The 14,187-nt window shown below is 41.6% G+C and overlaps 1 protein-coding gene across 6 annotated transcripts in view; it reads right to left on the reverse strand.

Moving 5' to 3' along the window:
• The window catches only part of ARMC2 (armadillo repeat containing 2), an 87,475-nt gene extending 73,528 nt beyond the window's left edge, over window positions 1-13,947 (reverse strand). For 2 of the 6 annotated variants that reach the window (XM_077926110.1, XM_077926111.1), the window contains exon 1: window positions 13,275-13,947. The gene's annotated coding sequence lies outside the window, so the exon portion shown is untranslated. The other 4 variants (XM_077926107.1, XM_077926108.1, XM_077926115.1 and 1 more) reach the window with 2 other exon arrangements.
• Window positions 13,948-14,187: the final 240 nt, after the last annotated feature.

Genomic DNA, 14,187 nt, shown 5'->3' on the forward strand with positions numbered 1-14,187 from the left:
GATGCACCTGGCCCATCGTGGTCTTGAATAGATGAGAATTCTCCCACACTGATGCATGAAACCACCCATTTCATAAGCAACCCCACACTGACAAAGGCTGCCTCTGTCCATAAGATCCTTGGAAACTGGCAAAAGGGGCAAATGGAAGTTTCTGAAAGAACCTTGCCACAGTGATGAATTCAGCATTGGTGAGAACAAGCACAAGAATTTAGCTACATGGCAAGGGGAAATGATGGCTTCGCACCAAAGCGAGAGGTACTGCCAAATTCAGAAAGGCTTCCATAATTATATTCTGTCACAGCTCTTTAGAGAATTCATCTCTCTCAGTACGGCATCTCATAACTTTTAGTTCAAGCCATGGCTGCTACTAGAATAGATTGTGCCATTTTTGCCGAAATATAACAGGATCTGTTGGCATTTATTAAATGGGAGATGTGCTTTGAACACACGGACAGGCCTTTCACTGGTTAGTTTATGGAAAACTGATTTAATGGAGAGAAGATCTCATTTGCAGTATATTAGGGACCACAACCATAACTCCCAAGTCTAGACAATTGGCAATTCATTGTAAGTGAGGCAAACTTAATAGTCACTGCAGGTGACAGATTGCATTGTGAAGGCAGTCTGCATTCTCTAAGGGTAGATCTGCTCCACATTGACTCTTGGATGTGGGAGGGGATACTTTCTGTGATACTTTCTGGGGATACTTCTAGATCTATTAGTTGTTTTTCTGCTAAAACACTGAAGAATTAGAAGGAATGTATTCTACATCTATTCAGAAGCAATTCCATTCTGCTTTTTTATTTGCTTAATTTATATCCCACTTTCTCAAAGGAGTGAAATGTGGCATTCAGCCTTCCTATGTTCTAGAGTTGAATCTTGGCACTCACTCCGGGGCTGACGTTTGGTGAAGTCTGGCACAGTGGAGCCTTTGGACCTATGTGCTACATAATAATATATTTTCTAATTTCAGTGTTCATTAAACTTATGCTTAGGCATAAAAATTAGACATCAGGAAAAATCAAAGGTTTTTGTCCATCATTGCTTTTTATTAATTTAATAAGCTTTGTGCATTGCACATACCCTGCAACATGCTGAGTCCCAAAACCAGGATGTGTGCCTTCCCGTCTGGGCTCCCAGGCAGGTTATGTGACCCGCACGACACCATGGAGCCCAAATATGCATCTTTTGGGGCACCACACAAGTTCGCAGCCCCCCAAAAAGCACTTTTTCAAGGCAAGATCTCGGCATGACATCATGCAAGATCACAGTGCCCACAATGGCCACTGTGCTCTCACAGAAAAAATAGGATGTCCCGTGTTTTTCCAGGACACTCGCGACGTATGCATTGCATAAAATAACAGAGCTTTTTAAAGGTTAAGTGAAAAACTTAGTTTAAATCCCAAGAAAATGTAAGATCCTCTTTAAAAAAATATCCAGGAGAGTTTAAAATCTTAGCGCTAAATACAAAAAGGATGCATTGTACCAGTGCTTTTTTTCCTGGGGGTATGCAGGGGTACACATACACCTAAACATTTTGTAAATCTTTGTACTTTTCTCCATTTACTGTATTTATTTTCCCCGATTTGAACTATAATATTGTGATTTTCTTGAGTCAAAATAACAGTACCCCTAAACATTTTTTAGGGAAAGCAGCACTGCATTGTACACATGAAAATTACCAGCATTAAAGAGTTTTTAAAATGTCAGTCGGGAGGGGATGTTACGTATGATGGGAATAAACAGCAAACTATCAATCAGTAAAAATAATATATAAAGCGGGGGTGGTATTCAACTATATTTTTAGTCAGAGTAGACTCAATGAAATTAATAACCATGACTAAGTTAGATCCATTAATTTCAGTAAATTTGAGTAAAATTTCTGAGTAAAACTTAGTTGACTACCACCCAGGATATTTAAGCTACAAATATATCAATATAAGAAATACCCATTTATACAGTATAGTTTATAGAGTATAGTTACCTTGACTATTTTTTTGCACCTAGGCTAATGAGTTAAATGGAGAAAAACTGGGCCATTCTGCAGGCATGAAAATCTGAAGTTAAATAGAATTGGAGCATGCTGTTCTTCATATTTAAGAGGAAGTGAAATTAAAAATAATCCATCTAAGGAAGAATAATTTAGCATGAATTGACCAGATAGTACAGAGCTTGATTCCTGAATAGGTAAAGTGAAACAGCAAACATACAAAGGCCAATCCAGTTTTCTCTCAAAGTTCATGTGTAAGTGTTTATCTATACAGTATATAGACATTTGAATGGGTTAAGAAACTCAAGGCTGTACATCAAGATTTGCCTTAGACTTTATTTTCTAGAATGAGTCATACCTTAATAGACAGCACTGCAAAATAGTACCTACAATAAGTAGGAGGTCAAATTTCATTCAACCTAAATAGGAACTGTGCAAAGAGGACTAATTATGTATTTTCTTCACAACTAAACTAAATATATTACCAGAATTAAGTCCCACAGAGTTCAGGGATACAGTGGTACCTTGGGTTACAGACGCTTCAGGTTACAGATGCTTCAGGTTACAGACTCAGCTAACCCAGAAATAGTACTTTGCTTCAGTGGTACCTCAGGTTAAGAACTATATATATAGTTGGGGAGGGCGGCGTATAAATAAAAAATATTATTAATTCGTTCTGGAGGTGCGTTCTTAACCTGAAACTGTTCTTAACCTGAGGTACCACTTTAGCTAATGGGGCCTCCCACTGCCGCCGCACGATTTTTGTTCTCATCCTGAAGCAAAGTTCTTAACCTGAGGTACTATTTCTGGGTTAGCGGAGTCTGTAACCTGAAGCATCCGTAACCCGAGGTACCACTGTATTTGCTTCTAGGTAAGCATCTATATAGGATGTGGGTGGCGCTGTGGTCTAAACCACAGAGCCTAGGGCTTGCCGATCAGGTCGGCGGTCCAAATCCCTGACGGGGTGAGCTCCTGTTGTTCGGTCCAGCTCCTGCCAACTTGGCAGTTCGAAAGCACATCAAAGTGCAAGTAGATAAATAGGTACTGCTCCAGTGGGAAGGTAAACAGTGTTTCTGTGCGCTGCGGCTTAGTCATGCTGGCCACATGACCAGGAAGCTGTCTGTGGACAAACGCCGGCTTCCTTGGCCTATAAAGCGAGATGAGCGCCACAACCCTAGAGTCATTCGCAACTGGACCTAATGGTCAGGGGTACCTTTATCTTCACCTTTAAGCATATATAGGACTACAGTCTCAATTGTTAGGTGTTAAAATCATGCTGCTGCTATACTCTGTGTACTAAAGACCCACAAACATTTCAGTCAGGATTCTGTTTTCAGATAGAAAACTGATCATGTAGTTAGCAAGTTATGTCAATCAAGATAAAGACAGTAGATTATAAAATGTTTGCAGTATAGAAATGGATAAAACAGCTAAAACTAAGAAAATGAAAATTATGAATCTTTGAAGAATAAATACATTATATTTATATCTGTTCTGGGCTCTGGATTTAAACACAGAGAACAGATTTATTGGCAGTATTTGTTCACAGTGGAAGCTATAAATTGTAATAAGCTCTGGGGTACGTGATCCCACACAGAGCTATTGCTAACCACACACCATTTCTGAAAATAAACGTGACTTATTTCTATACTTCAGAGAAATTGCTAGAGGGCCCTTTTTTCTGAAGGACTTTGTGTGCTTTGTATATCCTTACAGAGGGGTCCAGACGACCAACCACAGACCAAGGAATCCAATCTCCAATTTTTAATAGCATCCTAACACCCTACAGGACTCAGAAGCAAAGTTCAATTTCTCACAGAATGAAAATAGACTAGCTTTAAATGGAATTAATTTTCAAGATTCACTAACTACGTGTATAAAAACGACAATTTGCTCTCTCACTTGTTGTAAGATGCTAAGTCAGGTAACACTTTCAAAGGAGCAAGTGAACATATTTAAAAGCTTCACCATTCAATTTACATTAAAAAGTTCTTGCCCACATGTACAATCCAGGTGTAACACTAAAATACATTTTAAAAAAGTAGCCAAGTGTCAAGTTCAAAGTTAACCAATATTAGGATATGCAGGAAAAAAGTGTAATTATAAGTCATGGAATTTAGAGATATGGAGCTATCACTGTGGTTATTGAGCCTTATGATTCAGGATGCCTTTTTAGTAATAATTTCAGAGGGTAGGGTGATGTAGTTTTATTTGTTAGTTATGTTATTTATTAATTAATCATTTGAACAATACCATAGAAAAAAAACAGTTAAAACATTGGCATAGTAAAAAACAATTTAAAACACCATCATCACATATGTACGTTGATCCTGTGAAAGACACCCAAATATCAGTTTTAGCATGATTTTATGCATGTATACTCAAGCACACACACAGTTCAAGGTAAGTGCTCATAAGTTTGCAGCTTTTCTCTCTCCATAAACCACTGGTGAATGCTAAAACCTGTTAGTCTAATATACACATTTTCTCATTCTTGAAGTCCCCATTTCTTACAGTGGTGCCATCAAGACATGACTTCAGGGCAGAAGTCCAGCACCTCATTCAGCAGAATGAGCAGAAAATGTAACTAGATGCATCATGTCTGGCTTATCGTACTTTGAAGTAAGCAATTGCACATTGCCATACAAAGATCACCGCGCCAACTGAGCCCAGAGTAGAAAAATACCTAAATGCACTACTGATAGCTCAGTGAAAGAGCACAGGATTATAGCAACCTGCATTCATTCCTGTAACCATCTGGCAGGAAAAACAATGCTACAAGTCTGACTCTTCTCAGCAAGGCTCAGATCCGGGGAGGGTGGCACGAGAAGAACGCAACAGCCATGTGCCCTCAATCCCAGCTTCACCAGCAAAGGCAAAGCTGGGATCGAAGGGTGCATGGCTACTGCATCCCCACCAGCCTTACAAGGCTGGGATCTAGGGAGGGTGGTGCCAGCGCACACACTGCTAAGCCTGCCTACCTGTTCAGGGGGGAACCCAGCCAGTCGACAAAGCATTTGGCTGGAACAAAGAAGGCACCCCCAGTGCAGCACACTCTGGTGTTTCTCTCTGCAAACGTTGGATCCTCTGACACCAGGAGGGGACCGCCAGGCCGGACCATGCTGGGGGTGCCTGCATAGGGTCTCCTGCATGGAAGCAGCCCTTCAGAAATCCACACCTGGGGCCATGGCCCCTCTGCCCCCCACGCTACACCCCTGGCTGCACCAGACTCCATTTAAAGGGGGGTTCAGATCAGCTGAGGCATGGGAATGGTGACTTTAATCAGGGGAGTGCTTCTTATCCATCATGCTTGAAATCATGAACTTTTACCGACTGACAAATGAAGCCGGGGAGGTTTTTTAAAACCATTACATTTATTCCACTGCCCCATTTGCTCACAGACAATGTATCACAAAGTGCAGCAGAGCTATTGGAATGCAAAACTGAGTTTTCTTGGGATGCTGCCATTCACCTCCCCATTAATGTCACTACTGATGTGTCCTGACACCAGACATGTCTTTTCTGGCAAGCCTGTGATAGGCCTGTGGATGTGTCCTATTTTTAGTATACATGTTGAAAGAAACATGTACTTTATAAATACTGCATGTATAGCAGTGTCAAGTACAAAATACTCTTAAGAACACTGGCTTAGTTATTGAAAGTCTTCTACACTTCCTGCCTATCTAAGAGAGACAGAAACACTGAAGTCCAATTTAACAAGAGAGCTATGGTGGAAATATCTGTATCTCACATATCAAGAAGTCACCAGAAGTTCAGCTGAACACAGGAAATGGCCTGATATTTCTCTATTAGTAACAAAGCTATAGGTTTCTAGAAAGATATACTTTTGTTACAATTGAAGGAACAATTAGCATTGACTTTATTTTAGTGAAGCCTCCAGTTTAAGTACATTTTAACTATTTTCAAGTAAAACACATGAAAGTTAACATTTTATATTGAACTTTGCAATTAATCGAACAATGGACAAACATTTTGAATATTTTAAGCTACCAACAAATAATATTAAGGTTATAATTAGAGAGAAAGTTTCTATTTTTAAAAAGAGACTTTTTACTGAAGTTCATTTTATTTTTGCTATATTTATAAAAAGCTGCCCAATAACATGATCATCCTTCTGCAGAACTTTATTTGGCTCTCTTACGTACAAATCATAAAACAAATTTACCACCACAGGAAGCCAGAATAAAAATGAACAAAGAATAACAGTAATGTGTCTCTGCACTCATTTCTTAACATTTAAGACTGATCATCATGCGAGGCCCTTCTTTGTGTCCCCCTTCCTCAAGAGGTCCGGAAGGTGGCAACACGAAAACGGGCCTTTTCTGAAAAGGCCCCACACTGATGGAATGTTCTCCCCAATGAACCTCAATTGGAATCTTGGTTGCATATCTTTAGGCACCAGGCAAAAGCATCCCTCTTCTTACAGGGCTTTGGCTAATTAAACAATGGATGGCCTTTTAAACTAGGTGGGGGGCGGTATTATTTTTGTTTGGTACTACGTTATGTACTTTTCTGTTTTTTATTGTAAACCACCCTCTGATCCAGGGATGAAAGGTGACATAAAAATTTAATAAATAGTAATAATAACAATTTCCATGAATCGTTTTATTTTGGATACAGGTATGAATGTGCCTTCTTACAGGTGATACCCGCTATTGAGATGGTTTTGCTGGGATTGACACTGTTAGAATGGACAAAAAGGACCATTGTGAGTGGAGTTTGCTAGAAGTTCCAAATCCAGTGTTGGGAAATACATATGTAGCTCCAGAAATTGGACACACTCCACATCACCATGCATAGGCCCTGTTTGCATGTGCAGCTTGCCTAATCCAATGGAACAGATACATGCTGAATGCCTGTTTCTACATGTATATCTCCTAGCTAGATCAGAGTGGTTGTGTAGTAAATATAGCTTATTATCTGTGTATCCTCCTCAGTGTTCAAGCTTCAGTCTTTTGTCACATTCCACCCAAATAGGCCTGCTGTTAAATTTCATTGGGGGCACCAAAGACATGACAAATCTTGTACTAGAACATTTAGATTTAAAAAATAGTGGTGCTCATTATAATTGTTGCCTAATCATAGGTTTCTTTCTCTAAATCAGCAGAAGGTAAGGTGTGGTTCATATGCTAGATTTCCAGACTATACTCCCCAATCCATGTATCAAGGCAGCAGGATATGATACCCATTTAACTGCAACCTTCTGAAACAAATCTTTCCATTGCAAAATTAGGCTGGGTACACATTCCCGTTTGCTCTGCATCCAGTGCCCTCCCACTACTGGTTTGGGAAGTGGCGTAGCCACAGCATTCCATGTCTATCCTGTCATTTGATGAAACACTGCTTCAATCCAAAATGAGAGAAAGAAAAACCTAGCTGTGTTGGCAAGGTGTACACAGCTTTCATCCCTTGTCATCACCGTGGTTGCAGATCAGGAACCTGAGATCAGGCACCTGCAGTTTCCTCCACTTTCCTAATTGCAACCATTTCCCATGCAAGTAAGTGAAGTACCGATATTTACAAAACCAAATTGCAAACACAACTTCTAACTTGCTTCAATATCAAGCCAACAAAATGTTCTTTTTTAAATAAAAGAAAACAAATGGCTACATGAGGGCAAATGGAGCCATATTTTCAAAATCTGAAAATATTTTTTAAGAATGGTAGGATACCAATCCTATGGATGGATAAATTCAGGAACATCAAGGATGACCAACAGCAACAGGGGTCATCAGAACATTGCAGATGGGAACAGAGGGGGTGTAACCACATTAAAGGCTTCCTTGCACATGAGCCACGTATTTCAGAAGTGACTCCACTCCTCACTACTTCCCATCCCATACCAACAGCTTTGGCAACACTGTTATTCAAATATGTTGGTTATATCCTGTATGCGGGTTTTGCCTAACCATTTCCTTGCTCATTCTAGAGGCATTCATCCCTCTCTGCAGCCTGTCATGCCAATGTAAAGAGTGTCCATAGCTTTCCAGTTTGGCAAACTCCCTCACTCCACACTGACGATATAATGCTGTGGGAAGCCCTGTAGCAGTGCATCTAGAGAACCAACCAGCCTCCTTATTTGTTACTTTTTCCTCCTACCAAACAGAATCAACTATGGTTGGGTTCCGCTGCTTTATTTGTACTTTTTGTTTTATCAATTTGTTGAGAGGGCCTTCTCAGTAGTGGCACTGGCCCTGTGGAATGCCCTCCTATCAGATGTCAAGGAAACAAACAACTATCTGACTTTTAGAAAGCATCTGAAGGCAGCCCTGTTTAGGGAAGTTTTTAATGTTTGATCTTTTGTTGTGCTTTTAATATTCTGTTGGGAGCTGCCCAGAGTGGCTGGGGAAACCCAGCCAGATGGGCAGGGTATAAAAAATAAATTATATTAATAAGAATAATAAACCCTTTATTTAAAAAACAACTAGAGTTAGGTTCCAGTAGTTGAATCTGCTGAGGGGAGGAAGATATTGGTATCACCTCTTAACAGATTGCAGTTAGGAAGACTGTTCCAAGAGCAACGCCTGGACAAAGGATGGGCTGCCTTATAAGACTGTACATGTACATCCACATAACCTTTTTCATAAATGTACAGGAATGCAGACTTGATTTGATCACATGCCCACATCTTTTATTCTACAGAAGTACTCCTTTTGTAGAGTACACTAGTGGCTTTACCAGACTGACAGCATGCACAAAGAAGAGGAAGACATTGTAAAGGGTCATTCTACTTATTGCACTTAATTTATTAAAAAAAGTTCTAATCAACGCTCATCCAAATGAAACAGAAGTGTCCGGAGACATAAATGCATTCTCTGCCTTGGGCCAGTCTCAAAGGAAATGAAGGCATTTTAACACCTTCTGTTGGTGTGTGAAGACTTTTGAGTGTTAGAAAACTCTTCAGCAGGAAGGAATGGGACTGTGATTTACATGCTTCACCTGCAGAATTTGGTCCCCAGATAAGACTATGGTCTCCCTTTTTATTTTCTGGAATCAAACCAGCATAAGGAGGCAGGCTGTAGAAGGAAGGGAGGAAAATAATTCTTATCCAAATACAGGATAATTGCTTCCTTAATACATTCTTATTGGAGAGACGGAGAAGATTGATAGGTCACTTCTTGCATTACTGGAAAAACATCATTAACAGAAAGAGATTCCTTTCTAAGGAGGAGCAATGCGAAAATATGTTTATGCAAAACAGGTGTGTCACCAGCCAAATCTAAATGAAGCACGTAGCTATAATATGCAGGTGACGTACAGTTTCTAATTCTGGACTTTATCCACTTGAACAACTCAATTTCATAATCCTAAAGAGACAGATATTGGTGGCAGCAGGTCATCTCATTAGCACCATCTCCCAAGGGCATCTAAAGGTAGCAACAGGAAAGGACTGGTGAAACAGAAGGAAAGCCAATAATTACACTTCAGTGTTTTGCAAAAAGTATGCATTGCCTTCAAGGTGACAGCCAAATGGACTGTATGTATGTTTGTGTTGTGTGTTAGTTTCATTTACTCAGTCCAGAATCACCCCAAGCCATACAATACAACCTTGCTGCATTTAAACAAATGAGAATTTGCTTTCCCAGGGCAAGTCCCAACACTGCAAATGTAGGCTGAATCGCACAAGACTTTCTTTGAGAACTAGATGTGCTGATTCAGCACTATTCAAATTATGCTGGGAGGAAAGAGAAAGAGATGGAATAATGTTTTTAAAAAACATTGGAGAATATATTGGGAAGCCTGGGATGAGTTGAATAATTTTTGCCTGTTTCTTCCAAGAATATCTTCTAGTAGTAGCTTATGCAGCCCATAATTAATTCCATATTCCACCTTGTTTTGCAAATGCAGGTATATGTCAAAAAATAGGGATCGAGGAACAGGCATCTGGAGAATCAGCTTAGTGTGGTGGATGTGAACTGGAGAGACCCAGCTTCAAATCGCAACAGCTATGAAGCTCATTGAGTGATATAGGGCTGCTCACACACTTTCAGTGTAATCTACCTCTCAGGGTTGTTGTGAGGCTACTATGGAGTGGAAAAATTATGCTGCCTTAATCTCCATGGAGGAAGAGCTGGATAGACATGTAATCATGTGTAAATACATTGACACCTCCCAGACACCTCCCATCTTGAGCATTGTTCTGATATTCTCATATTTGTCACAATATCCTTTGCTTTAAAAACAAATGGTTACATATTGGTCTACTCACACATTTTCACCAAAATTCTTCTAGGCTGTCACTATTTTGTGGGATGGATTCAGTTGCATACTGGCAAATTCAGGTTGCACAATTAAAGTGAATTTGGTGCTCTTGTATAACAAGCTCACTTTGAGAAAAACAGTCCCTTTGTGGTAAGGAAAATTATGCAAAAATGTACTAGAACGTGTGGGATAACATTTTTTTATATGGCTTCCAACAGGCCATGCCCCCCCGAAAAAACCCCCAGAATTAATACTCAATAAACAGCAGACACTGTATAACCTCCCTACAAGCTTTGTGCAAACAAATCAGGATGAATGCTCAATAAACAAATCATCTGGAAACGACCCAAGTGAGATCTCATTACACCTTTGTTTCATTTTGTCTGAATCCCCCTCCCCATTCCTGGGCATCTTACACTCTGAAAAACCCCCAATCTGCTTTAGTGTTATACTCCTTCATACACACCACTACCTTTTCATCAGATTTTGCATACATTTGCAAATTTATTGCTACATTTATAGCCCACCTTTCTTACATCATGGAACCCAAGACAGCACAAATGTGGTTTCCAAGCAGTATCATTTAGCATTGTATAAAATATAAAGAAAGGTCTGTATAGTTAAAGCCATGGTTTCCCCAGTAGTGATGTATGGAAGTGAGAGCTGGACCATCAAGAAGGCTGATCGCCGAAGAATTGATGCTTTTGAATTATGGCGCTGGAGGAGACTCTTGACAGTCCCATGGACTGCAAGAAGATCAAATGTATCCATTCTTAAGGAAATCAGCCCTGAGTGCTCACTGGAAGGACAGATCGTGAAGTTGAGGCTCCAATACTTTGGCCACCTCATGAGAAGAGAAGACTCCCTGGAAAAGACCCTGATGTTGGGAAAGATGGAGGGCACAAGGAGAAGGGGACGACAGAGGACGAGATAGTTGGACAGTGTTCTCAAAGCTACAAACATGAGCCTGACCAAACTGCGGGAGGCAGTAGAAGACAGGAGTGCCTGGCGTACCCTGGTCCATGGGGTCACGAAGAGTCAGACACGACTAAACGACTAAACAATAACAACAACAAAATATAAAGCTGTATACAAATTACAAATATATTAAAGGCCACTCTGAAAAACTGGAAAAGGCCCAAGGGAGGAGGAAATCAGTAGACACTGTAAGTATATAAAATAAAAAAAATAAAAAATACTTAAGTAGAATAAACAATTTGGTCAGATGGTAGTGCTACTATGCTGGGCTTAATATTTTATTGTTAGTGCCAACTTGTTGGTATCATTACTGATTTGTGGGTGCCCTGATTCCCCTGGGTTTCTGGGTGCCCTGCCTCTCCCTACATTCCTGGGTGTTGAGCTTTAATCAGTGTTTAGAAAACTAAGGCAAGCTAACAGGCTCTGAAATTAGCAGTGTAAAAATACAGACGACACAGGTTTTCCTGTTCAGGAGTTTGTTTCTTAATGGCACCTCTATCAGCCAAAGAAAGCAGACTACTGAGCCATTAAGAGTGATTGACAATGCATATACTGTCCTCCCCTCCCCCCATGAATAGTGGGCAGAGACAAAAGAGTTGGGAGGGGGAGATTGCCAGGGCTACAGGGACTGTGATGTCACTACAGTAAAAAAGTGTCCTTTTGCAGGAGGTTTTTAGAAAGATTGAGAAGGAAGGTGGCAGCAGAACTCCATGCAGGCTGTCTGGGAGAGACTGTACCCAGGGAGCATGGCTAGCTTCTTCTTTGGACCCAAGCTGGCTGAAACAATGGGAGAAGCAGCATGGGACACTCTTGGGGTGTAATGCTCTGCACACCTTCCGTCAATGCTTAGGTGTAAAGACACTACAGTCTCTGCTGTGCCTGAATTTTCCAACAGAAACAACCTTGGGTAAACGCCTGGAACCCCACATGAATTTTGCTACTACATGGCAGAGATTGGGGGTGGCATAACATTATGTTATTGTTGTTGCTTTTTATAACGATTTGTATACTGGAAACCACCACGAGGGGGTTTGACCTAGAAAAGCAGCCTATAAATATGTTAAATAAATACAGTGCATAAGGCCCATAAAAATGTGCTGCACACTGGTAATAAGGAATAATGCATTAAGAAAGAAAATGCTATGGATTACAGTTGTAATTCTATCAAGGAATGCCTGTTGGGCAAGGATAAGATCACTCCTAAATTCCTCTCTCTGTGTGAAACCAAAAGATTTGTCACAGGAGTGGATTCACGCTGATGTTTCACCACTATTGCACCTGCATGTTGTGCCATACCAATTCACTGTGGCAATGCAAAAGGTAAGAATCATAGCTGTAAACTTTTCCCTTTTCTTGTGAGGAATCCTATTCAGAATAAGGGAATTTCCCTTAAAAAAAGGAAAACATTGACAGCTATGGCAAGAATGGGTGCCTTAGGGTGTGGCAGGGGATGAAGGTGCCTTACACCTGCTTATCATCTGTCAGTGCCGCTTCCAATACAGCAGAACATTGCGCCTGAAAAATTGGTGAAGTAAGTAAAAATATTGTCCCTAGAGTACAGCTGAAGGGGCTTTGGCAAAACTACACCCTGATCAGTCCCCTCCTACACTGGTGTGGCCCCAAGTGTGGGCTTTTACAGGTGACAGAAGCAGCAACACTTGACAGGCCTTATATATTTCCCACAATGCCCTGAGGGCCGCTGTATCTGAAGCCCAGGGCAGGACAAGCATTAGTAGGCCCAGCCAGGGTGGTGGAGCCCACATTAACTATATGAAGATTGACAAACAATTAGATAACATGCTAGAAGGGGGGAGGACTTTACCTGGTGTAAAAAGGGATGTTTGGTGCCTGGCAAGTCTTCCTGGGGAGGGAATTCCATATGCTGCATCCCAACTGAAAACTACTTCCAGCAGCCATCTTAATCACCAGGGGGCTTCTTTTCCCCACAGTCCACCAGGAGGCAAATGGCTCCTCCTCTAAAAGTTAACTCTGTGGTTCCTATTTGGAAATAAAGCCTTCCTGGTTGCAATCTTTCTTTACTTTTATTTGTATCGTTTTCTGGTGTCCTGAACCCCTGGCCTACCTGGCAGCACGTCAGTATGTCATGTCCAAAGTCCAAGTCCAGGGGTCAATCCACTCAAACGAAGTCTGAAGTCCAAAAGTCAGGAAATGCGGTCCAGGGCCAATCCAAGCAGCCAAGCCTGAAGTCCAGGAGTCAGAGTATAGTCCAAAATCAAAACCAAAGCAGAGTCCCATAGAGGTCTAGCAGAGCCGGGGGGGGGGGGGCATAGCCAGATTTTATTTGCCCCAGGTGAAGCCTACAGAGGGACGCCGTTGCGGTTCACAGCCTGTGTATATGGTAATGCGTGCAGGGGGTGCCAAACTGGGTCTTTGACCCAGATGAAATAAAGCCTAGTTTTGCTCCCAAGTCCAGGAGCATCCAAGCCAAGGTCCATCAACATGGAAAGCAGACACAGCCCCTCAGCTCTGCTTTCCTTTTGTACTTTGCTGATTGCAGCAGCTGAGCTTGATGAGGCAGGTGACTCTCACCTGTTCCAGTTCTGCTCCAGCTGAGGAATCAAACCCCTCTTCTCAGAGCTAGCCAGCCCACCTGGCCAGCTAGGGAACTGGGTTGTGGGCCCTTGCCTTTGTCAGCCTCCTAGATCGCCCCTCAAGCTGCTCCCTAAGCCTCAAAGAGGCTATTCTTGGGGCAGCGGCTCCTCTGGCTCTAGTGATGGTCCCTGCTGCTCTGGTTCCTGTGCACCAACCCCCATCCCCTCACCATCCTCTGTCACTCTGTATTTCCTTCCCCATCCCCTGCTTGCCCCAGTGTCCCAGTCCTGGCTACACCCCTTGCCAGGATCCTCTTCCCCCCCCCCCCATCATCCTGACAGCTGTTGAGAGACAGCTGAGGTTTTTTATGAACAATGTAATGTTGATGTACACACATCTGGCTTAGTGGCTCCATCATCATGCTGTTAACTGAATCAAGAAGC

This window comes from Podarcis muralis, chromosome 3, assembly GCF_964188315.1.
Source record: "Podarcis muralis chromosome 3, rPodMur119.hap1.1, whole genome shotgun sequence".
In the NCBI taxonomy this organism is placed as follows: domain Eukaryota; kingdom Metazoa; phylum Chordata; class Lepidosauria; order Squamata; family Lacertidae; genus Podarcis; species Podarcis muralis.